The sequence below is a fragment of the Euprymna scolopes genome, chromosome 45 (assembly GCF_053919585.1).
Source record: "Euprymna scolopes isolate OS-2025 chromosome 45, ASM5391958v1, whole genome shotgun sequence".
Classification (NCBI taxonomy): domain Eukaryota; kingdom Metazoa; phylum Mollusca; class Cephalopoda; order Sepiida; family Sepiolidae; genus Euprymna; species Euprymna scolopes.
Window position 1 is genome coordinate 12262097 of NC_136526.1, and position 25904 is coordinate 12288000.

Consider the following 25904-nt stretch of genomic DNA (forward strand, 5'->3'; position numbering starts at 1 on the left):
ATCTTTCGGTTAGAATTATGAGATAGCGGAAAAGGGACAAAGGTCAAATTTAGTTGCTGTTATCAGAAATTGTTAACAATGACAATATTCCAGTGTCTTTGTATTTTTAAAATGTATGCATGTTTTTCTTTTTTCTCTCTCTCTCTCTCTCTCTCTTTATCTCACTTTTCTTATCACTCTTTCTCTCTCTCTCTCTCTCTCTCTCTCTCTCTTGCAAAGAGAGAAGGATTGTATTTAAGAGTTTTGCCGAGAACGCCATCGAAGGAAGACGTATGGCAGTTTGGACTGTGATCGTAGACGGCGAGACATGGGTCGAGAAAAATAAAATAATTCTATTAAAAAAAAAAAAGAACATATTTTGTCGATTATCTATTATATATAAGGACAAACCTCTGTGTGTGTTTGTATATCCGCCAAAAAACATTTGTCATCCACATCGAGGCGCCACGAACGTGGTACTGTTAGAAGGGTCGATCTCTCGGACGCATAATGTCGAAAAATATCGTCAATTATTTCGTGTAGAAATGTCGGTTCTTTTGGAGGGGGAGTCAGACAAAACCTTGCTTTCGACGCTTTGCAAACCGTGCATGCACGAACGGTCGTTAAAATTTTTCAATTCGCAGTGTCGTAACATCTGTGTCGCCCCGCTGTCATCGATAATACATTCGCTATGTGGAAAAATGTAATTCCCATAATAATAGCTAATACATTGGTTTTATGACCACTTCTCTATCCTGTCACCTTAGCATGCATCTTGTAAACTCTAGCTCAATTTACAAGAAACCAATTTTTAAAAATTAAAACTACTCAAAGCTATCTTCATCAGAATCTAACAACCTACCATGCATTTATATATACATATACATATATACACATACATATATAGACATATGCATGCATATATATATACAGATGTATATATATATATATATATATATATATATATATATATATATATATATATATATATAGAGAGAGAGAGAGAGAGAGAGAGAGAGAGAGAGAGAGAGAGGGAGAGAGAGATATGTATAAATGCATATGAACATATATATATACACATACTCACACACATATATAGAGAGAAAGCGAGTAAATACTAGTTTTAACATTAAACTAGAATTTACATAAGTACTAATCAGAAGTGAGTATATATATATATATATATATATATATATATATATATATATATATATATATATGCTTACAAAATTTTGCTTTTGGTTTCGCTTCTGGCTTCTGGCGCGCAAGTCCCGTTTTTTTTTTTTTTTTTTTTTTTTCGTAATATATATAACCGATCGTACAATTTATTGATTTTTTTTGTTTTTCCTTTTGAAACGGATTTTTAATGATAAATTATGAATCATTTTACTCAATATATATATATATATATATATATATATATATATATATATATACAAGGTAATCTTAATTAAAAGTATAATAAATTTATAACTTAAAATATTGCAGCATTAAGAATTTTTGAAAATTCAATTAATAACATTGTATAAGCAATTCTTATTCTTAATACTGCAATATTTTAAGTTATAAACTTATGTTTTACTAGAATATCTTGTCCTTTTCTTTTCCAGTTTTAACAACTAATCCATTACTTTTCCATGTTTAAGCTTAACCATATTACTTTTCATGCTCGCATTTTTCTATTGTGATAAAGAAATACGGCTAATTAGGAAAAATTAGAATTGGCTTTCTTTTTAGAGTAACTCAATCCCTAAAACAAGAAATATTTTAGCAATAAATATTTCGTGTGATTAAAATACATATATAAAGAAGAAGCGTTACTTGACTTAGCTGTAGTTAAATAAGAGATTTTTTTAAATGCTTTTTCAAATTCAATTTACACATCATAATGAATTTTGGCGCCTTTCTATTTTTTTTTTTTTTTTTTTGCTGTCTTTTTTTAATTTTTCCAGCAGATTATTACTAAGTGGGCACTAGTTTACCAGATTATCAAAAATAAAATTTAAAAAGGTCAATATTTTAATATTTGCCGAGTATGATCAATTTCTAATGCACCATTTTAGTAAATCGATCACCCACTTCGGCGTTTTTTGGCCAAATATCACGAATTTGGCCTTTTTAAAAAAGCTATTTTAAAAAGAGCTAAATTCGCGATATTTTCCCTAAAAACGTCGAGTGGTTATAAAATGGGTGATCGATTTAGTAGAACGTTGCATGAGAAACTGAACACCAAGACACATATTTAAATATAATTTTTTTTTTTTTTTTTTTTTTTAATAATCTAGTAGACTAAAGTCCATTCGATAATAATCCGGTGCACATTTTTTTTAAAAGAGGAAATTAAAAAAAAAAAAAAAAATAGAGGAGGGGGGGGGGAGCAAGCTTCTTCAGGCCTGCCTGAATTTTTAAAAGAATCGAAGTCTGACAACGAGATTTGATTTGATGCCAGGTTTATGGACATGCGCAGTAACCCCTTTAGCTTCGTTTTATTGATGTTACTATTAAAAGTTGCTATATATAATTTTATTTTTTGTTTTGGCACCTATTTCAGGCTAGAAACCAAAAGGGAAAACAGAGACGGCCTCCAGAGTGTTGTTGCTGAGACCATTCCGTCTGGCGTCCCCCAACAAGCTAGAACATCCCCTCTCCCAACGCCTGCTAACGCCGGCTCTAAAACCGCGTGTTACTACAAATACGCAAAGATATTAATAACGAGTTTGCAACATTGGTTGAGTTATTCTTCATATCAAAGAATATGAGTAGAAGCACTGAAAGCAGTAGCAATAGTTGCTAGCAGTAGTGCCAATAGTCTTGCTTCTAAGGTAGCAGTCACCTTTAACGAAATAACGTGATAATCTGCGCGAGAGGTTATTTTGCGTAACAGAAGTCTATATATATAAATGGCGCCCATAAAAATAGCATCGAAGTTAAAAATACAATTCATAGAACTGCATACAGTTTAATCGATACTCTCGCAGCAATTTAGTGCAAGTCATTATATATATATATATATATATATATATATATATATATATATATATATATATATATATAATTATCCACTGACACGTGTTTCGTCGTCCACGACTCATCAGAGGGGCTGAATCTAGCTAGATTCAGCCACTCTGAGGAGTCGTGGACGAAACACGTGTCAGTGGATAATTATATTTTAAAAATAATATATATGCCGCTCCCCATTAAAAGGGGGTACCAGATTGGTCAATGGAAAAATTATTCCCAACAAGCATTTAGGTAAAAATGCACTTTCGTATAAATGTTTGAATTCATTCAAGAAAGTATCGCTAACAAAAACAAATAAAAACATTATATATATATATATATATATATATATATATATATATATATATATATATATATATATAGGGTTTGTATTACTGTACACATAGATTCGAAAAAGTTGTCAAAAACAAATATAGAACAAATAAATGTTATCAAAGGCAAAATAAGTTACTTTTCTACCAAACTGGATATATTTTTTGTGTTTTTATTCAATGTAACATGTTTATTCAGCTCGAAAAACATGCAGTGTTTACCGATGTATTGGAAAATTAAAAATGGCGCCCAACTCTCTCTTTAACACGGAGAGTTTGGGAAAAGGTGTTATAATAATGAACTAGACAAAATACTATTAAAAAAAAAAAAAACACCGAATATATGTCAACTTATGTCACGGAAACATATATTGAGCGAGTTTCTAACAGTATTTTGTCTAGTTTATTATTTATAACACCTTTTCCCGAACTTACCGTGTAAAAGAGAAAGTCGGGCGCCATTTTGAATGTTTCAATACATCGGTAAACACTGCATGCTTTTCGAGCTGAATAAACATGTTACATTGAATAAAAACACGAAAAATATATCCAAACGTAGAAAAGAAACTTATCTTGCCTTTGATAACATTTATTTTTTTATATATTTGTTTTTTTTTTTTTTTGAATAGCGCGAAGTGTTCTTGCTTAATAAGTTTTTTGCAATTTATAACTTAAAATATTGCGCCATTAAGAATTGATTATATAAATGTTATAAATTGAATTTAAAAAAATCTTAACGCTGCAATATTTTAAGTCATAAATTTATTATATTTTTTTTTTACTAGAATATCTTGTCTTTTTCTTTTCCAGTTTTAACAACTATCCTTTACTTTTCTATGTTTAAGCTTAACCATATTACGTTTCATGCTCGCATTTTTCTATTATAATCCATGATTTTTCCAGGTTTCCAATAAATTCACTTGTTCTTTGTTTAATTTCAGTCTTATTTTATTTATTTTTTTGCCCTCATAGACACATATGTAATAACAATGAACGGCACTCGTCTGCTTTCAATAAAATCCCCCAATTATCTTCCTTTCATGCTTTCATTTTCTCTGTTTCATTTGTTACTTCTCTTATGAATTAGTAGCAACAGTAGTCGCTGAAGCGACGCGGTTGCTACGGAAACCAGTCATAAAAAAACGTCGCTCACCTCCTTACATATTTTTACGATTTTGAACACCAGTAAATTCATAACTTTTTTACTGAACGAAAATTGAATTTTTTTTTCACAATATAGCTAAGAAGGTGATCTATAAACTGTAATGATTGTTTGAAATTTGGTTGAAAAATGAGTGAACGGTGAAGCTTTACAGCAGTTCTAAATGACATAAACTGCCACTTAACCATATATTCAAATTACTACATTGAATGATATATATATATATATATATATATATATATATATATATATATATATATTTCTGTGGAAATATTTTTTATTCACTTATATTTCCTTTTTATATATACCAATCCTTATTTAAAAAGCTCAATATAACTACAGAGCATATAATGAATAAATGACAAAAGTCTATATTCCAAATTTCATGATTTGACCATCTTACAATTTATTCCTTTAATTAAGTTGGCATTTACACTCGACAGTATTGATAAGTGATTGATTTTGTGCTACGAAACAGACACTGTCAAGAATTGTAAGTATCAACTGAATTAAAGGAATAAATTGTAAGATGGCCAACATCATGAACTTTGAAATATAGACTTTTGTCATTTAGTCGTAGACGACGAAACACGTGTCAGTGGATAATTATATTTTAAAAACAATATGTATACCGCTGTGGAGATACCAAGGTGGTTAAAGGGAAAATTATTCCCAACTCGCATTTAGGTTAAAATGCCCTTTCGTAAATAATTGAATTCATTAATAAAAATAAAAAGTATCGCAAAAACAAAAACAAAAACAAATAACATCTAAGTAAATCGCGATATATCCAGACAGTCGTGCGAGACCGTGGAGTCCCGATTACGAATCTCGCTAGATTCAGCCACTCTGACTCAGTCGTGTCAGTGGATAATTATATTTTAAAAACAATATATATATATATATATATATATATATATATATATATATATATATATATATATATATATATATATATATATATACTAGCAAAAGTACTCGTCGTTGACTGGGTTCAAAAACAGCCTACAGAAAATGGACTCTGATTTATGAAAGTATGATAGGTTATGAAAAGGAAGGGTTGTAAGGAGATAGCTTCGAATTTCAGGATATCAAAACCAAAGCAAAATATGATGAAAGTAAAAATAAAATAGATAAACCCCATAATTTATTATACTATACCTGTTCACACTGAAACACTTATCACAATATTCTGTGGATCTATATTAAAAAACCTTGTTAAACTTTGTGACATATTTCCATTCTATGGAGGTCGGGCGCGAACGAACACCCCATAATTTTATTATACCATATTTCTTCAAACTAAAATATAATTATCAAAGTATACGTACGCAGATAGATATGAAAAGTCTTTATTAAAGTTTGTGCCTATTTCCATTGTATGGAGGCCAGGCGCGAACGCAGACCCCATAATTTTATTATACTATCCCTATTTAAGTTAAAACATACTTATCAAAGTATTATTATGTACATCTATATACAAAAACACCTGTAAACGTTTTCTTTTAATTTAAAAAAAATTATTTTTATTTTCCAGGCGCTTCCATAATTTCCAGGAGACTCCACAATTTTAATGAACCACCGTTCTGCCAGATCAAACATACCCATTCCTGTGTCTCGATACATCTTCTATCATTATATGTGATCAGTTTTCTATAATAGTCAACCATATAGTAGCCTATTCGTGACCAGACACACACACAGACGTTCAGCTTATATATATATATATATATATATATATATATATATATATATATATATATGTATATATATTATATATATATATTACATTTTCACCCCAAACAAGGCACATTGCAACTTTGGTGTAGGGGGCTACTATCAGGGGCAGCAACTATGGAGAACTATGTTGGGATTTGGGCAGTAAGATGTCGGTTCACGTTACACTTGAACTTCTGCATGTCAGTACAGTTAGGGAAGCAGTGACCTGGAATGGAATTCCAGAGTCTAGCGGTTCTGGGGAAGAAACTACTGGAGTAGAAAAATCTTTTACATCTAGGGATCTCTACTTTGTGGGGGTGGGATTTAGTTGCCTGTCGGGTTTGTCGAGCGTGTCTACGTCGTGGGGGCAATAGTGTCTGCAGTTCGTCAGAGCATTCACCATTAAAATACTTGTAGAACAGGCAGAGGGATGCAACGTTTCATCGATGGGACAGAGGCTGAAGCTTAGATGCCAGTATATATATAAAGATATATATATATATATATATATATATATATATATATATATATAGAGAGAGAGAGAGAGAGAGAGAGAAAGAGAGAGAGACATGCATACATACATACATACATACATACATACATATAGCATAATCACGCTGATCACCGAGAGTTAAGCAACGTTAGCGCCTGGTCAGTACGAAATGGGTGACCACTTGAGAATTCCATGTGTTTTATGTGCTTTCCGCTTATCTTGGTCGTGTTACCAGTAATTCGAGACTTCTTGCCATGGGATTCAAGCAGTGCCGAATCAGGCGATGTCTGACTGAATATTGCGCAACGCTTGCATCACAATTACGGGCATAGCTGTCAATACAGGGGGTATTCATTCCCTTCCAAGTCTGAACGGAACCATTTCTGTAAAGTCTGACGAAGTTGCTGGATCGTAAATATGATTCGACAACCGAAATATGTATAACTAAACAGATAAAACGATAAAAAAATAAAACACACACACACATATATATATATATATATATATATATATATATATATATATATATATATATATATATATATATGTACATTAACGTAAAAAAAGAAAAAAAAAATTATAAAACCCATTAATAGGAAATTAATACCAGCATTGGATTTTCTTTGCAAATTTTTATCCATGAAGGAGTTTTATTTTTAATTGTATTCTAAAATATTCTTTAAAAAAACCGACAGACAAAGAAAAGCAAATACAACAACGTTCTCTCCTCTCTCTCTCTCTCTCTCTCTCTCTCTCTCTATATATATATATATATATATACATTTGTCTTTACATAAGCAGTAGTTTGTTGCTACACAGTCATGAGCATGTTTTGTTTTGTTCTACTATTATTTACTAACTAAAAACATCATCAGGCAACAACCCTTATTTTCGAAAACGGAATTCTAAACAAACTACTGCTTATGTAAAGACAAATGTAACCTGCTCTACTTCTGCATTGAGCACTTTTGTATGAACCTCCTTATATTTCACTGGTTACCCTACGTATTGAAAATAGCAACCTCAAATTATATATATATATATATATATATATATATATGTATATATTATCATATATGTATAATATGCAAATATAGTCCATATAAGCATATATATATATATGAGTGTACGCATAAAACCGCATGCAAAAAAGAGAATACTAAGACAAAAAGGGAACACTGTCCTTAAATCTCATATGGCTGTTTAAATGTATGTATGTATGTATGTATGTATGTCAGGTCATGTCATATGCTACTGGTACCATGTAACCCAGTACTACCTGCCTCATAGTCGCGTCACCGGCGACTAAACTGGTTCCCCCACCAGACTTGTTTGGTGAGGAGGGCGGCTAGTCTCCCTGAAGGATTAAAAACAAGACCTTCCAAAGGGCGAATGAACTCTTTTTCTGGGTCAACGGCCAACTAGCACCGTGTATATTTGTGTGTGTGTATATTGGGGTAGAGAGGGCTCCCGTAAGCCGTGGTGAAGGCAACCTTCCTAGGAGAAGCAAATCTCTGATTTAAAAAACAAAGCGGGTGACCAGTACCTGCATTAAGTTGGTCTGCAGTTTAATTTGTTGCGGGCTATCTTGCTCTTGCTTGTTGCTCGATATCAACATTTTGAACCGAGAGAGAGACTTAGCTGTCGTACAAAGCTAAGACTCTGTGACATCATCTTTGTATAGATACTCCCTCAGGCATTTGGGCTCATGGATTTTAAATGTCTGAGGGAGTGGCACTCGTCTGACAAGACGTTGCAATCATCATTACTATGTATATATATACATTTGGGAGTTAACGGAAGAGAATAAGATCAATTCGGCATAATATAAAGCTTGACAAATTGTATTGGAGCTTAATACAAAGCTTTAGAAACTTTACTGACTGTACTGTAAAAATATATATATGTGTGTGTGTGCGTAGGTGTTTATAAAAATATTATAGTAATACTAAATATATATATATATATATATATATATATATATATATATGAACAAATGATTAATAAAATATGTTAAAAGACATCTTGAAAAAGAGTTAAAAACATATTTAATTTTAAAAAAGGAAGCACAAGATAAGTGGATAGTCCTTAATCCGCGGAGTTTCGAAGAAATATATATATATATATATATCTGGCTGAGTTTATTTTACTTGTAAATATTAAATATTAACTCTTTAATATTTATAATATATTTTAAGTTTACCATTTTGATTACTTTAGTAAACTTATTGTAACTTTTATATATATATATATATATATATATATATATATATATACATATACATATATATGTGTATATATATATAGTATTACTATCATAATTTTGTATAAATATCTACGCACACACATATATACATATATGTATATATATGTATATATATGTATACATATATGTGTGTGTAGATATTTATAAGAATTATTATAGTAATACTATATATATACACACACGTATATATATGTTTGTATATATATAGAGTATTACTATAATATTTTTACATATATATACACACACACATATATATACATATATATTTATATATCTAAATATATACATATATATATATATTTTATAATATATATACACATATATGTGTGTATGTGTGTATGTGTGCGTGTTTTATGTGTGTGTGTATGATTGATGCATGCAAGAATGTAACAATGACGCTCGAGTGGAGCTTACTTGCCATACAATTTTATATTTCTACTACTACTATTACGACTACTGCTGCTGCCGCTTCTGCTACTACTACTACTACTACTACTACTAATAATAATAATAATAATAATAATAAAATCCACTGTTACGTATTCATCCCTGTTGAAACAAACACTTAAATATGCACACATGCTATATTACGCCGCCTGACATGCGTATTTTCAAGAAATGCATGCGATATATACGAAATCAATTTCCTTATTCGGAAAAGAATCGAATAAAAGCACTAGACTGTGGCTAAATAAAGAGTCCGATAATCTATAGAACTATTGTAATAATCAGTGCTAGAAATAAAATATTGAAACAAAAAAAAAAAAAATATATATATATATATATATATATATATATATATATATATATATATATATATACGTAATTTTTGTTTCAGTGGTACGCAACGGATCTGTAGAGTTTGTAAAATACAACAAAACAGACGCGCGCGCGCGCATACACACACAGACACACACACACACACACACACACGCACACACATATGACTGCTTTTAGTGCAAGTGCTTCTAAATGTCTACATGACATTGGAACAATACATAATAATACCAACAATATTGAGAAAGAGAGAGACAGAGGAGAGAGGAGAGGATTGAGACAGAAACTGATTTCACACATACATCTCTCGGTTGGAGTGTCTAAAATAGCAGGTGTATGTTTGGCATCTGGTAGGATGCCCCATCCCTGGCTTAAACAAAATGATAAGAAAAATGAAAAAATAGCGAATATATATATATATATATATATATATATATATATATATATATATATATATATATATATATATATATATAGAGAGAGAGAGAGAGAGAGAGAGACGTAGAGAGAGAGATGGGAGAAAGAGAGAGACAGAGGAGAGAGGAGGGGATTGAGAAAGAAACTGATTTCACACACACATACACACATACATACATACATAATACATACATATATATATATATATATATATATATATATATATATATACAGAGAGAGAGAGAGAGAGAGACGTAGAGAGAGAGAGATGGGAGAAAGAGAGAGACAGAGGAGACAGGAGAGGATTGAGACAGAAACTGATTTCACACACACACACACACACACACCATACACAAACATATAGATACAGAGAGACAGACATAGAGAGAGAGATGGGAGAAAGAGAGATAGATAGATAGATAGATAGATAGAGAGAGAGAGAGAGAGAGAGATTGAGACAGAGAATGAGTTTACATGTTAGAGATTGAGATGGAGAGAGGGTCGGTCTCCATGCGAGAGAAAGAAAAAGAGAGAGTCTATAAGAGATCGATATATATATATATATATATATATATATATATATATAGAGAGAGAGAGAGAGAGATAGAGAGAGAGGGGGGAGAATTTCCATTGTATACACATTTTTTAAATCATAACATATGTACCTTTTGTAAGATGCAGTGCCTTTTGTTCTTGCTCTGATTCCGTTTGTATCCGAGCGGAGACGACGACGACGACGGCACACTTGGCAAGGAAGGCACCGTGGATTCTCTGGACTCTCCCAGGGGTATACGCCGCGTTCCGAAACACCAATGGTACATATCCAATTCCAAATTTCTGCTTCCGTACGCATCGATTAAAAACAAAAGTAAAAAAAAAAAAAATGTTTAAAAATATCAAGTCTTACGAAGGAAACCCTTTTTATTTTCTCGTCCGCTTTTTTTTTTTTTTTTTTTTTTTTTAACGTTGTGTAGCCCAGCCGACGTCAACGTTTCTGCTACTACTAAAACGGGCTCTTTCCCCCAACCTTTTTTTTTTTTCAAAATTCTAGAGAGAAGGAGAAAAAGCCCCGTTTTCCCAGTTTGGCTGCTACACCTCTTTTGGTGCGACCGCCCTGCTCCCGCAAAACCTTGTTATTCACCCCGACAACCCCTCCCCTCGTTACCAGTAGAATTTACACATTGCAAGGGGCCGTTGTATCTGTGTGTTCGATCGCAAACAACACACGCACACATATATATGAGAGAAAGAGAGAAAGTGTGTGTGTGTTAGTATGTGTGTACAACACACACACACACACACACACACACACACACACACACACACACACACACACACACACACACACCGTAGAAGTGAAGCCGTGTATAATGATTAATCGTTCAGCGCGCTGCCGCGCTGCTAGGTTCAAATCTCGCCGGTATTAACTGACGAATTTCACTAATACATGCTAGCTTCCTACACCTATGACAGACTATAAGGGAGCCTGCACGTGGAGTTTTTGTGGTAAGCGTTGCGTAATCTCCAACCACACCTCTATTGAATCGGCGTAGTTAAATACCAGCGTCAAGTGGGGAGTTGCGACTCGGGACGACTGGAAACTGCCGAGATCAACGGAGAGCCTATAGAGCCCTCAAATAGTCACCCATCTGGTACTGCGGTGATTATGCTAATACATACATACATACATACATACATACATACATACATACATACATACATACATACAACAGGCTTCTTCAATCTTTGACAGACCATGGATACCCACGAAGGGATGCTTGCGCGTGAAATTTTTGTGGCAGGAGGTGTGCAATGTTAAATATCAGTGGCAAGTGTCTGTACTACAGGACAGGACGACTGGAAACAAATGCCGAGATAAGCGGAGAGCAAATACAGCGCCTACGATTCCCAAATGATCGCCCATCTGGTACTAACCAGGCAACGTTGCTTATCTTCGGTGATCTGACGAGAACCGGTGTGTCATCGCGATTATGCCGTATATATATATATATATATATATATATATATATATATATATATATATATATATATATATATATATATATATATATATATAGGACCGTTAATGATATGAGAGGGAGATGACCGATCACCAGAATTCTTAAATATTGGGTATGCTGACGAGGTTTTCCAGGGTGTTGGGAAGCAATTCTCCTTAAGATAACGCTTAAACAGCTTTGTAAGTATGGGAGCACCCATGGAGGCCAGGCGCGGACGCAGACCCCACAAATTTATTATACCATCCCTATTTAAGTAAAAGCATACTTATCAAAGTATTCTTATGTACATCTATATCAAAAACACTAACAAGCGTTTTTTGTTTTTTTTTTATTTTTAAATATTTTTATCTCCATACGTTGTGGACCAGGCGCGAACGCAGACCCCACAATTTTAATGAATCATCATTATGCCAGATCAAACATACTCATTCCTGTGTCTCTATCATTATATGTGATCAGTTTTCTATAATAGTCAACCATATAGGAGCCTATTCGTGACCAAACACACACACACACACACACACACACGCGCGCGCGCGCACACACAGACGTTCAGCTTTAGGTACAGAATTTAAATACAATTTTAAATATAATGGGCGGAAGTCTCTCGAGAGCTCTTTCAGCTATTATCTTATCAGGAGAAAATCGATAGCGTAAAAATAATAATACTATGTCGAAAGTAAAGATGGGGAACTCTTGAATGTGCCAAAAATTACGGGGACACTAAAATAAAGTTTATTAACGTTTAAAAAAACGATTAAATATTGGCACAATGAGGGGAGAGAAAAAAAACGAGAGAAAAGATTCACAGTTCCCCAAAGAGAAACAATGCGTTACATGTTTCTTTCTGCTGGCACAAAGAAGGTTTTCGCACCGCAATAGAGACAGACTCCAAAATCTTTAAATGGTTTCTGGAGTCCGCTCTATGTAGCACCTCGAACCATTCTATTTGATATATATCGGCACAGCACGGGTTCGAGGTGCTACATAGAGCGGACTCCAGAAACCATTTAAAGATTTTGGAGTCTGTCTCTATTGCGGTGCAGAAACCTTTGTGCCAGCAGAAAGAAACATCTAACGCATTGTTTCTCTTTGGGGAACTTTGAATCTTTTCTCCCGCCCCCCCCCCCTCGTTGTGCCAATAATTTAATCATTTTTTTAAACGTTGATAAACGTTTTTTTAGTGTCCCTGTATCTTTGGCACATTCAATAGTACCCCATCAGAACTCTTTACTTTCGACATAGTATTATTATTTTACGCTATCGATTTTCTCCTGATGAGATGATAGCTGAAAGAGCTCTCGAGAGACTTCCGCCCATTATATTTAAAACTATATATATATATATATATATATATATATATATAATGAGCAATTTCTAAAAAAAAGAAAAAAAAAACATCCGATCTTCAAGGTGAAGACGCTAACCTCAATATCGTTTAAAAAAATCAACAACAAAAAAACTATACATACACACACACGCACACACACACACATATATATATATATATATATATATATATATATATATATATATATATAATATGCATATATAGTACAGATAAACATATATATATATATATATATATATATATATATAAGGGCAGGCATACATACACGCATATAAATGTATGGTTGAAGCTTTTTTAACACTGCAATAGGAATGCTGTCAGAGCCAGTTACTTTACTGTAATCAAGGTTTTTGATTTGCTTGGCAACATCACGCACATATATTTGTATGTCACATAGAGTGTTTTCTGAATACAGGAGGTAATACTGGAGGTTGGCGGCCTTGGTCGCATAGTGTAGTATTAGCTGCAAAGAGTTTGGATTTATCTGATGCTGACGAGATTACTTCAGGTCCATTGATGATAGTTGGGATAGAGCACGCGCATCTGTTCAGGATCCTGTTCACTATTTGCCAAAACATATGTGAGTCTTTCTTTTTTTTCCGATTTTTCTGGATATCTTTTCCATTCGCCGAGCGGTCATTTTTTTTTTATATATCAGCTAGCATGTTGCATAAAATGGCGCCCAAGAGTTGTTGTTGTTGTTCAGCCATGTTCTTCTCAAGCGCTTTCTATTGGTGTCCGATTATCATTGTTGTCTTTTTCTTTTTTGTTGTTGTTGTTGTTTTCGATTTTCTTTTCCTTTGAGGCTTGGTGTATTTTTTTTATTGGTTATAAACTTGCATGCAGGTGAAGATTAAATCAGACGTGCTTGACATATATATATATATATATATATATATATATATGTATGTATATATATATATACATATATATACATATATATATATACATATGCATACATATATATATATATGTATGTATATATATATATACATATATATACATATGCATACATATATATACATATGCATACATATATATATATATATAGTAAGTTATAAAATACATATGGCAATTAAGCTACACAAAATATTCCGCGTTTCATCCACGCAAGGATTCATCCTAGCGTGGATTTAAGATTGACATAACTTACTAACTAGCTCTACCTACGTATTGAGCACTGTTGGAGTAAATACTTAAAGTTTACGCATAGATTTATACTTTCGTATATTAATTTATGTGATTAAATTAAGTAATCATATATATATAATTTGATTTTTAAATTATCAATCACATTACTAAATATTGCATATATATGTATATATATATATATATATATATATATATATATATATTTATATATATATTGATATATTGGTATTGTACATTTCCTTTTTTATCTAAGTTCCATCTTACATGTTAAAAAAATTCTAATTCTCCTTGGATTCTATCTACCTATCTATCTATCTATCTATCTATCTCACACCTATACTATATATAACATGTAATGTATCCAATACCTTTGCGTGGCACTGTATATTCACATACATATGTACATACACATACACATATGCATAATACATCCATACATATACACACACATAATGATGATTGCTGCATATTTCCAGATGGTCGCCGTCACATTGAATTCTCCCAATCTGGTTGCCCATGCCATCTCAGATTACTCTGCACTCCCGCCGCAGATTTGCACATCTTGAGCAGATGTGACATACAAATTGAGCAATTTCTACTGAGTTGACTTCCTCTAGAGGTTGAAGGGTATTCCTATGAACAATCACGTGTCTTCTCAAACCAACAGTAGACTTGCAAACTTTGATGCATGTAAAACAGATCGTTTGATTCGGACTAATAGTCACAAAGTTGACCTAAACAGGAGTTTTGTGCGACTTAAGGTGGTTGACGTAGCCAGCTTTGGACAGAAGCATTCGTTCACAAGTGCCGCATTTCCAGTTCTGCGTTTCATGGTTAAGACCATCAATTAAACCTTTGCGAAGCCCTCGCTTCAGTTTGTTGTGGGCATGCTTTCTTTTCTTTACAGCATCACAACTTTCACGTACAGGCTTTCATCACTTGACCTTGTCAGAGTAAGTTCTTCCCACGATTGATTTGCAGAACTTTTAAATTCTTCTTTGTACGATCCCTGAAACCTCTTCCTAGGTTTATGTTGAGGGCGCTTGCCATTTTCCTGCTCCCCACAAAAAAATTGTTTCGGAAGCCTACAATCTTTCATTCGAACCACGTGGCTCACCCAACGCATGTGAGATCTGATTACAAGGATCTCAGCACTAGAGCAACATGTTCTCACAAGGACCTCAGTGTCGAGTACTGTCGCTTGCCACTTGATGTTTTATATACGTCAAGCATTTTTGGTGAAATCGTTCAAGCCATTTAATGTGTCTTTCATGCAATATCCATGTCTGCGATGAATATGACAGCATTGTTAGCACAAAGGTCTTGTAAACGTAGATTCTTGTCCTGTCTGTGATGCCACGTTCAGACCACCCTATATTCCCTAACTTTCCAAAATCTACAGCAGCCTTCTGAATTCGTCTGTGGATTTCAGTATCAATAGAGCCATCCCTTGACATGGTCGAGTGGGAGAACTGCCGACTGTCAACAAGACGGTTCTAGGTTCAATCCTTGGCTTGGGAGAGATGCTAGTCTAGCGGCATTGATGAGTTGTGATACAACGAAACAGGACTGTAGATCGTTGACTATATATATATATATATATATATATATATATATATATATAGCATATTTCATTAAATAAAATAGACGTTTTTTGTCTATTAATTCTATTTTCGATCCTTTCCAACTTCAAAATAACAGTATTCACTTCTAGCAGGAACTGGCTGATGTAATCGCCATATTTATCATAAGTCCAATTACTTTCCAATCCTTCAGGATTCATCGTCAGGGATAAATTAATCTAACTGGTTTTGAACCATTTATAATTTTTTTATTTTTCCCATTGGTTAATTATTTTATTTATTCTTTTCCATTGGTTAAAATTAGTTAATTCCTTAACTTATTATTCCATTGGTTAAAATTAGTTAATTATTTAACTTATTATTCCATTGATTAAAATTAGTTAATTATTTATCCTTTTTTTCCATTGGTTAAAATTAATAACATCCTGAAATGTTTGCAAAATTATTAAAATGAATAATTGCCACTGGTTTTTAACAATGTCGACTCAGAAGAGGTGCGGTTGGAGATTACGCGCCTGCTGCACCCCTCCGTCGAATTTCTGAGAGACGATTTTAAGGTTATTTTTAAGGGGTCGACTTATACATAAGTAATGTTTTTTGAGATGTTGTTAAAGAGCGACTCGGCGTTCGATCATAATATAGAAAACGCCAGTTGGTTTGTGCACTCGGTATATACCGGTAATCTTAGTAATGATATTATGTATTCAGTGATTATATGACGACCTTTTTAGTAAGTTAGGAAATGTAGTGTTTACGATATGCCGTTCTCCCCTAAGTTCAAACCATTTAACGGCATTTAACATTATTACGGTATATTACGGCTCGTGCAATGTATGCGTTTACGTTATTATAGTATGTGACATAAATTATGTTTAAAAACAGTAACTGCGTCTAAAATCTACAACTTGTCATTGATCAGAATGTTTGATTAGCAACATTTGCATTCGTTGCATGTAGGTATGCAGCGGTTTGAAATATATATGAAAAATCAAATAGACCACACTTGTGTAAATGAATGTGTTATCGCTCACGGATGCCGAGAAACAATTTATAATATGTCTTACAAAAAAAAACACACTAAAAAAAACAGAAAAAGTGAAGCAACAACATAATTCTAAGGTTCAAATAGTGAAGAAGCAACAACAGACATTTAGGGACACATATACACATTAGGATGCACCCTTCGTTTCAAGTATGCATATCAACATTTAGACGATTATACAACATACACCGTTTTGGTACCTTTTTGGAACACCATAATATAACACACACACACTATATATATATTAGCATGGGTTCCCAGCGTTGCCCGGGTGTTTGGAGGAGTGTGTTGAGCAAAAAAATACAATCAGCTTTCTTGGAAGTGAATGAATATTCGTCCAAACAGCTCCTCGCCTCTAAGAACAAGATGTATTCCAGGTGGATCAAGATCAAAGACGCATGAAGGTATGTCGTAAAATGCATGTATCACCCCCCCTCCCTCGCACACACACACACACACACACACACACACACACACACACGCATATGAACATTTAGATATAAATATAACATAAATAGACAGCAACAACATAACTGGGGTTCAAATAGTGAAGAACCAACCATAGACATTTAGCGACACGTATACACGTAATGATGAATCCTTCGACGCAAGAACACAGATCGACATATGGTGCTATGGTACCCTTTATACAGCAGACCCTTTTTAGTACACCCTAACGCAACCCCTTTTTATTGCCATGCTTTTTAGTATACCGTAATATTACACTGGGAGCATGTCCTTTCTACAAGCGCCGGTGAGAGCTCGGCGAATACTCGACGGATGTCAGCGATCAGGCTAGCTTTGGTGTTATGAGAGGTCATGTCGATGTTGTGGGAGGTCATGTTCTCGAAGTATGACCCAACGAAGTTGTTCAGCGGGTTCAGGTCGGGGCAGAAGGAGGAGGTCAGTGAGTGAAGTGTACAAAATTGCAGCACTAGTTCTGAAGCCAAGCCTGGGTCTCTTTGGACTTGTGGAACGGCGCCGAATCCTGCGTGCCACACCCAGAGTCTACCAGCGGCTACCTGATTCCACCAGGGGATTATTATACTCTTCAGTACATCCAGTTACACTTTCGTGTTGAATTTGGAGCCGACTTCAAATATGTGAGGTGGCATGATGTGCCTAACTTGAAACCACATCAAAAACCATAACCGTGGCCGGAAACTTTGTTGTCATCATCCTGAGCACGTACCTGCTATTCGTGGCAATGCAGCAATGCATTTTGGGGGTCCTGTTTTCATAACTTGAATCGGTAGAGAGCATGAGTTGTACAGCGGCGCATCTCCGATTTCGTACATTGAACATTGTGTCACTTACAGACATGATAGAAGGCTCCTATCGCTCTTGGGATTTGTGCACAACTCGCCAACAAGTAGATGCTCTGCAATCCCCCCCCCAAAAAAAACCAAAAAAAAAATAAAACAAAAAAAACAACAAAAAAAACAGCTTCCATCATACAGAAATGGAATCATGTCGTTTTTTCTAAGGCGACAATTTTATCGTTCCACGCTGTAAAATCTATAAAAAAAATAATTTTGACACGACGACTTTGTTTTGGCTATTAGTCATCAAATAATTATGCAAAAACGAAACACACTTAAAAAAAAAAAAAAAAAAAGCTTAAAATGGTCAGAATGAAACAAAATGGCGATTTATGATTTATTAAGAAATCGGAAGTCTCGTCTCCGTGGCGCTAAATCGAAACATAATCTGAATGTATCCATTTTTGCATAATGGACAAACCGTTAAAAAAGCGAAACCGTTACCAGATAGGGAACGAAATGTACGAAAGAATTTCAAATGCGAAATGGACGAGATTCTTTTTTTTTTAAATAAATACAATGGCCGTTCGGTTATCGTCAAGATTGCCTTCTTCTTTTGTATTTTTTCTTTCCGTTGTCCATTTGGCTGGATAATTAGACATGGTCAAACGAACAAGATAACCACCTTCTATAATATAAATCTCGCTTGTCTGTTTAAATGTATGTATATATGTATGCATGTATGTATTGATGATTGGACGATTCCAATATTTTTTCCCGATTCCGATACAATTACCGATTCCTTACTAAATTCCCGATTCCGATACAATTACCGATTCCGATTCTTTATAAATCCCTAAATATTTACAATAAAGTTGTTATTTTTATCCGATTACCGTAAAGACACACATGTTCAGTGTGCAGATAATTTTGCTCAAACACGAAAATACACTTGTGGAGGGTGATCTAAAGATTTTAGTTTGACTGGCAGTTTAAAATCAATGAATATTTAGTATTATATATTACCATCTGCTGAAGATTTTGTTTCAAACAAGATCAAATAAAAAAAAAAAATAGAAGATAATTAAAGGAATCGTTTTGGTATCGGAAAATAAATGGAAATTTTTTCGATTGCGATACTCTAAAACGTTCCGATTTTTCCGATTCCCGATTCTCATTCCGATTAATCGTCCCAACAGTAGTATGTATGTATGTATGTATGTATGTATGTATGTTGTGTCATGTCATGTCATATGCTACTGGTACCATGTAACCTAGTACTACCTGCCTCATGGTCGGGTCACCGGCAACTAAACTGGTTCCCCCACCAGACTTGTTTGGTGAGGAGGGCGGCTAGTCTCCCTGAAGGATTAAAAACAACCTTCCAAAGAGCGAATGAACTCTTTTTCTGGGTCAACGGCCAACTAGCACAGTGTATATTTGTGTGTGTGTGTGTATATGTGTATTGGGGTGGAGAGGGCTCCCGTAAGCCGTGGTGAAGGCAACCTTTCTAGGAGAAGCAAATCTCTGATTTAAAAACCATAAAGCGGGAGACCAGTACCCGCATTAAGCTGGTCTGCAGTTTAATTTGTTGCTGGCTATCTTGCTCTTGCTTGTTGCTGGATCTCAACATTTTGAACCGAGAGAGAGACTTAGCTGTCGTACAAAGCTAAGACTCTGTAACATCATCTTTGTATAGATACTCCTTCAGGCATTTGGGCTCATGGATTTTAAATGTCTGAGGGAGTGGCACTCGTCTGACAAGACGTTGCAATCATCATGTATGTATGTATGTATGTATGTATAAAAATTTCGACAAAGGCAACGGATTTTCATGATATCCGTATTGTTGTGAAGCTTGACCCTTCGGATGACAAATATCGAAAAATTGGCCAAAAACATTAATTCCTTCACCTTTAACTGGGCACTTTACTACAGGGAGGGGTTGCTTTTTTTTCGCCGATATTTTTGAAAGTCATCCGCTCTTTTCGATTGACTAGCATTAATTTAAACCTTCGCCACTTCCGGTTTGGCGATAGGTGCAACAGCAAAGACGTCACGTTTATTTTTTTCACGTTTTATTCCTCTGTTGCGGTATGAGTTCGAGCCTGCGTGCCTACTATCACTTTTTTTCCTCTCAGCACACACTTCCAAATACCCGGACAACGCCGGGCAACCATGCTAGTTCTTTATATGGGGAAATGGGGTGTTAACATTTGATCAAGGGGTCTCACTCTTTTTCTGTTCAAGGCGGAGTTATCTGTTGGAAATATTCTGAATAAGACGTTTGGTAATTTGCATAAGTGAGTTTATTATAATTTATGTTGCTTTTTTGCACAATTTTACTTAAGAGGAGAGGTTCTATATAAGCTCTCATAAAATAACTTTCAAGAGAAGGAACTCTCAAATATTGGAGGAAGTTTATTTTGATAAACTAATAAAGGGAAGAGCAACGGTTTTTTGAAAATCACACAAAAAACCGACTAAGTATCTCTTTATTGGATTTGGAATTGTAATAAATATTTGATTGCATGAAATAATTGCCTTTGTTTGGATTATCACTACTTTTATCCAAAAACCGATGACTTTTCTTAAACACGAGTGTTTTTGCTTTTACTGTACAAGTTAGAAATAACCTTCCAAATAATTTCTAGCGTATCTCATCCTTTTTATCTCTGCGATAAGAATTCTCGAGTTGAGACGTGAGAACAGGAAAACGATGACTTTGAATTCGAGTAAATGAAAATGAAGACAAACCACCTATGGATTTGATAGATGTATAACCACGCTTATAGCGGACTACGACTGATAGATGTAATTTATACCATTCTATGTGTTGCCTTCTTGTAGATAAAATGTCTACGTCAAGTCAACTGTTTGTATCCTCATTTCTTCCACTACTTTCTGTCATTCATGTGCCGCTACACACATACATACGCATAATCGTCTTCGGGCAGAATTAATAGCCATATATGTATTCATTTTTTGCTGACTGTTATCCTCATCTTCATAGTTATTGTTGTTTCGCCCAACTGTGGCCTTCTAGTTAACTGCGACGGAACAGGAATGCTGATCTCATAACTGTATCCCCAGTAATTACTGCCTTCCATAGTTGTCGTCTCGCCACGTTTTGGCCAACTGATCCTCTGGCTGGCTTTGGGTAGGATTGAAACCGCTATCTTCAGACAATGCTCACCTGGAACTGTAGAGATCAACGCCTCTATTTACTGTGCCACAAGTCCCGAAGCTGTTCATAATAGAGGACGTTCCCGTTACCTGGTAGGAAGGTAACAATTAATCAAAGGGGATTATATCTGGCTTGTTACTATCGTCCTCTGTTTATAGCATAAACCGGAAGCCAAAAAGAGAAGGCAATCTTTACTATAACTATCCAATAATATTGCAATTGATTTCAAATCTCATTCCATACATTTTCTAAGCCTCCTTTATAGGGTGTTATTATCCCAGGAAGGAAAGAGTTCCCGTTTATGGGACGATAGCATCTATATATCTATCAAAGTGAGAATGCGTGCGTGAGGACACTTCTCAACCTATATACTCAACAGAATTTTTATCTACAGTCTTAAAATTCGGTATCTAGGATATTAAGACATGTGAAAAACTTTTTAATCAGTTTTCATCTAGAAAAAGGGCTGCTAAGGAGTAAAAATTGAAAACTTGAAACGTGGAAGGGGGGGTGATCGTATTTTTATCTGTTTGCTGTTTCACGGATGCGCGTGCATAAATAGATCACATTACATATTACTTATGTTAAGGATAAGTAGTTTGAAAACACATTTTAAAAATTGTGTCACGCTGGTATAATGGTTATCGTACGTGACTCACTATTTTTGTGTTTTGGTTTCGATCTCAGCTCGAGTAATTTTTTTATAAAACACATAATACTCACATGCACATGTCTCAGTTTCTGTATTAATTATCATATATTTATGCGTATTTTATGACTGGGCAACGCCGGGCGGTCTGCTAGTATGATACAATATAAATTGATTAAGAAAGATTGAGAAAATTAAGAAAATAAACAAATAAATCACATCCTTAGATCATTTTATAGACATTCATGTTGATGACACTGCCATCTATGAAAGCAAATCAAAGGCCGTAAATGACCAAGTTCTCTCTGATTCTCTCTCCTCTGATCTTGAGCATGTGGTACAATGGGGAAATAAGTGGCTGGTTACTTTTAAATCATCTAAGACCAAGTTTCTATCTCTACAGCATCTACGCTCAGCTGGAATCAATTGAAATGAATGACTCTCGTCTTGGGGAGTCTCCATGTTTTGACAAGCTTCTGGGCTTGACCTTTACTCCTGATGAAACATGCACATCAAATCTGTTGCCAAGGTCGCTGGAAAAATGGTAAGATCCTTCTATCGATCCAGTGGATATCTCACTGCTGATGCAGTTCTCTATCTATATAAGAGCCAGGTAGATCCAAGGATGGAATACTGTTTCCACATCTGGGCAGGAGCTGTTAGAAAGGACTTATCCTGCCTTGACAGAGTTCAGAATAGACTTCGTAGCCTAGTGGGGGTGTCCTTTTCTCTTCCCTGCAACCTCTTTCTCACAGAAACGTTGACAGCCTGTCTCTGCTTTATGGTTATTTTCATGGCAAGTGCTCGTCTGAGCTCCAATCTATGGTCCCCCCCTCGCCAAACATTCATGAGAAACACTCGTCTGGACAGAAAACATTATCAATAATTCCCCCCACTCTTTATCTGTGCCTAAACCTAAACGTAGATTCCATGAACAAAGCTTCTTTCTTAGAACTGCACACTTGTGAAACTCTCTTCCGTTTGCCTGCTTTCCAGCTGACTACAATCTGGTTATCTTCAAGTCCAATGTAAACAAATTCTTGATGAGCCGTTCCCCTTAAGTAATCTAATTTAACAAATTTCTACCACTAACAATTACTACGTCATTATACCATTGACCACTGTACACTTATTAACCCTTATCCTCGAGTGGTCTCTAGGCCTTGTTAAGTGGTGAGTCCTTTGTAAAACTAAAAAAGAAAGATAACAGCAATAATTCAAATAAGTAAGTAAATAAGTTTGATTAAATGTATTCAGGAAAAGAATCTATATATCTATAAAAGTGTACGTGTCTGTCTGTCTGTCTGTGTACATTTCCCTACGCAATAACTCTGTCAATTTTTAGTCTATAGACTCGAAATTTGAAATACCGGGTACTGAGATTTGGGAAAATCGATGTGACGGGTGTCAGCCAGAAATTTGGCTGTTAAGGGGTCAAATTTCAACGATTTGACCTTTAAGAACTCTACCAAACTCCTCCGACAATTTTGGGTCTAGACACTTGAAATTTTAGATATAGGTTCCTTGAACCTGGATCTAACTTAATAAAGTGATTTGAGCCCGAAACAATAAATTTTAAGGGGTCATAATAGAGGTCAAAGCTTTTAAAAAATTAACCATTTTTTTGTTTTTTTGCTTTTTTTGCACAGCATACACCTCCAAACACCCGAGCAACGCCGGGCACCCATGCTAGTATATAATAAAATTAGGTTAGCGAAATGCAAAATGCTGCTATTATAACATAACAGCAGATACCGTTAGAGCTAATCCGAGAGGAAGATAAGAAAGTTATAAAATTGAACCACTTTTAGCGCTGATTAGTTTACGCATGCGCACACCAATAGAAATGGCGGTGAGTTAAAATAAGCAGTTGCATTTCGACTTGCTGACATACTTTTGTTTTCGATTTTAATCATTATAAACCATCCTTGATATACGATCACTATTTCCTGTTAATTTCAGTGTTATGTGACCAGTAGTGTAAGAGTTTATCAGTTAAATATTTACATACAGTCAGACAGACATATATGCATCTACTGCTTTATTTATCTAGACAAGTGGGATCTGTTGAAATCGCACAACTTCATCTTTCGTATGTAATATTTTGCTGCTGGGCATTCTGTGGACGTTTAGCGTGAATGGAAACCCCGTAATATTATTGTAGCCCTTTTGTTAAAGCTGTTTTTTTTGTTTTTTTTTTATCTAAGTAATCTGGTTAATGTAGTGTTAGAGTTTATCTGGTTATTACAGTTTATCCCCAATATCCTTATAGGAGTCTGTGATATATTTCCATTGTATGGACGCCTGGCGCGAACAGAGACCCCACGATGTTATAATATCTTTAGACAGAGCAGGTACTATTCTTGGGCCCTAGCCAGAAGACCAAGAAGATATATTTTAGTTTCACGTACGGCCAAAAAGCGACACAATTTTTTATTTATTTATTTATTTATATTATTATTATTATTATTATTATTATTGGCTCACATGGAGCTTTCACACAAGTCAACAAACGATCTGATTGGAAACCTGTGGTGTTCTCTGGAAGCTGAGTGACAACAAGTTTCCCCAGACGTCCAGCTCTCACCACCTCCTTCGATAGCATTTGCAAATGAATTTGCACCATTGCAACAGCCGCTTACCATTAGTTTCTCGCTGGTAGTGGCCATTGGTTTATACTGGGATTTGAGTGGCACTCAGCCTCCCCAAGGTCATTATTATTATTATTATTATTATTATTATTATTATTATTTATTTTATTTTATTTATTTAAAAAAATTTTTTTTTTTACATTGTGTCTTCGGTGATCGGGAGATGCTATTTATTAAAAAGGAGGATAGAAGGTGATAACGTACGACGAGCATTAAATTTGCATCTCTATACACTAATTTAATTTTCATAGTATGTTATCACCTCTTATCCTCCTTTTTAATAAATAGGATCTCCCGATCAAATAATTTGTAATCAGGAAACCGTGTCACACTTACGTAGTACAGACATTAAAGGTAGAACGGTAAAGGTGCCGCCCTAAAGAAAACAACACCACAGCTTTATTTTAAAATCTTTATTGAAAAATCAATTCAGGAAACTTGATTTTTGAGTTTACATCTTTTGAATGTAGCCGCCTTTAGCCTCAATCACCGTCTCTATACTCGAACTGGGAGCATGCCTTTTCCACAAGTGCTAGTAGGAGCTCAGTGAATGCTTGGTGGATGGTGGCGATCAGGCTGGCTTTGGTGTTGTTGGAGGTCATGTTGGTGATGTTCTCTGATGTATGACCAAATGAAGTAGTCCAGCGGTTTAAGGTCAGCGGAGGAGGGGGGACCAGTAGGAGGAGGGTATAAAGTCGTAGCACTCCTTCTGAAGCCAATTCTAGGTCTTTTTGGACTTGCTGCACGGCGCCGAGTCCGAGTCCTGCTGTTATACCCAGGATCTGCCTGCGGCTACATGATTGCACCAGGGAATAACCACACTGTTCAGCACATCCAGGTACACTTTGGTGTTGACTTTAA

General features: G+C 34.8%; 1 long non-coding RNA gene across 2 annotated transcripts in view; it reads right to left on the reverse strand.

Moving 5' to 3' along the window:
* LOC145269258 (uncharacterized) overlaps positions 1 to 11408 on the reverse strand; it is a 205835-nt gene extending 194427 nt beyond the window's left edge. The window contains exon 1 of one of the 2 annotated variants that reach the window (XR_013864971.1): positions 10811 to 11408. This is a non-coding gene — a long non-coding RNA (uncharacterized LOC145269258). The remainder of the gene's footprint in view (positions 1 to 10810) is intronic. The other variant, XR_013864970.1, reaches the window with a different exon arrangement.
* Positions 11409 to 25904: the final 14496 nt, after the last annotated feature.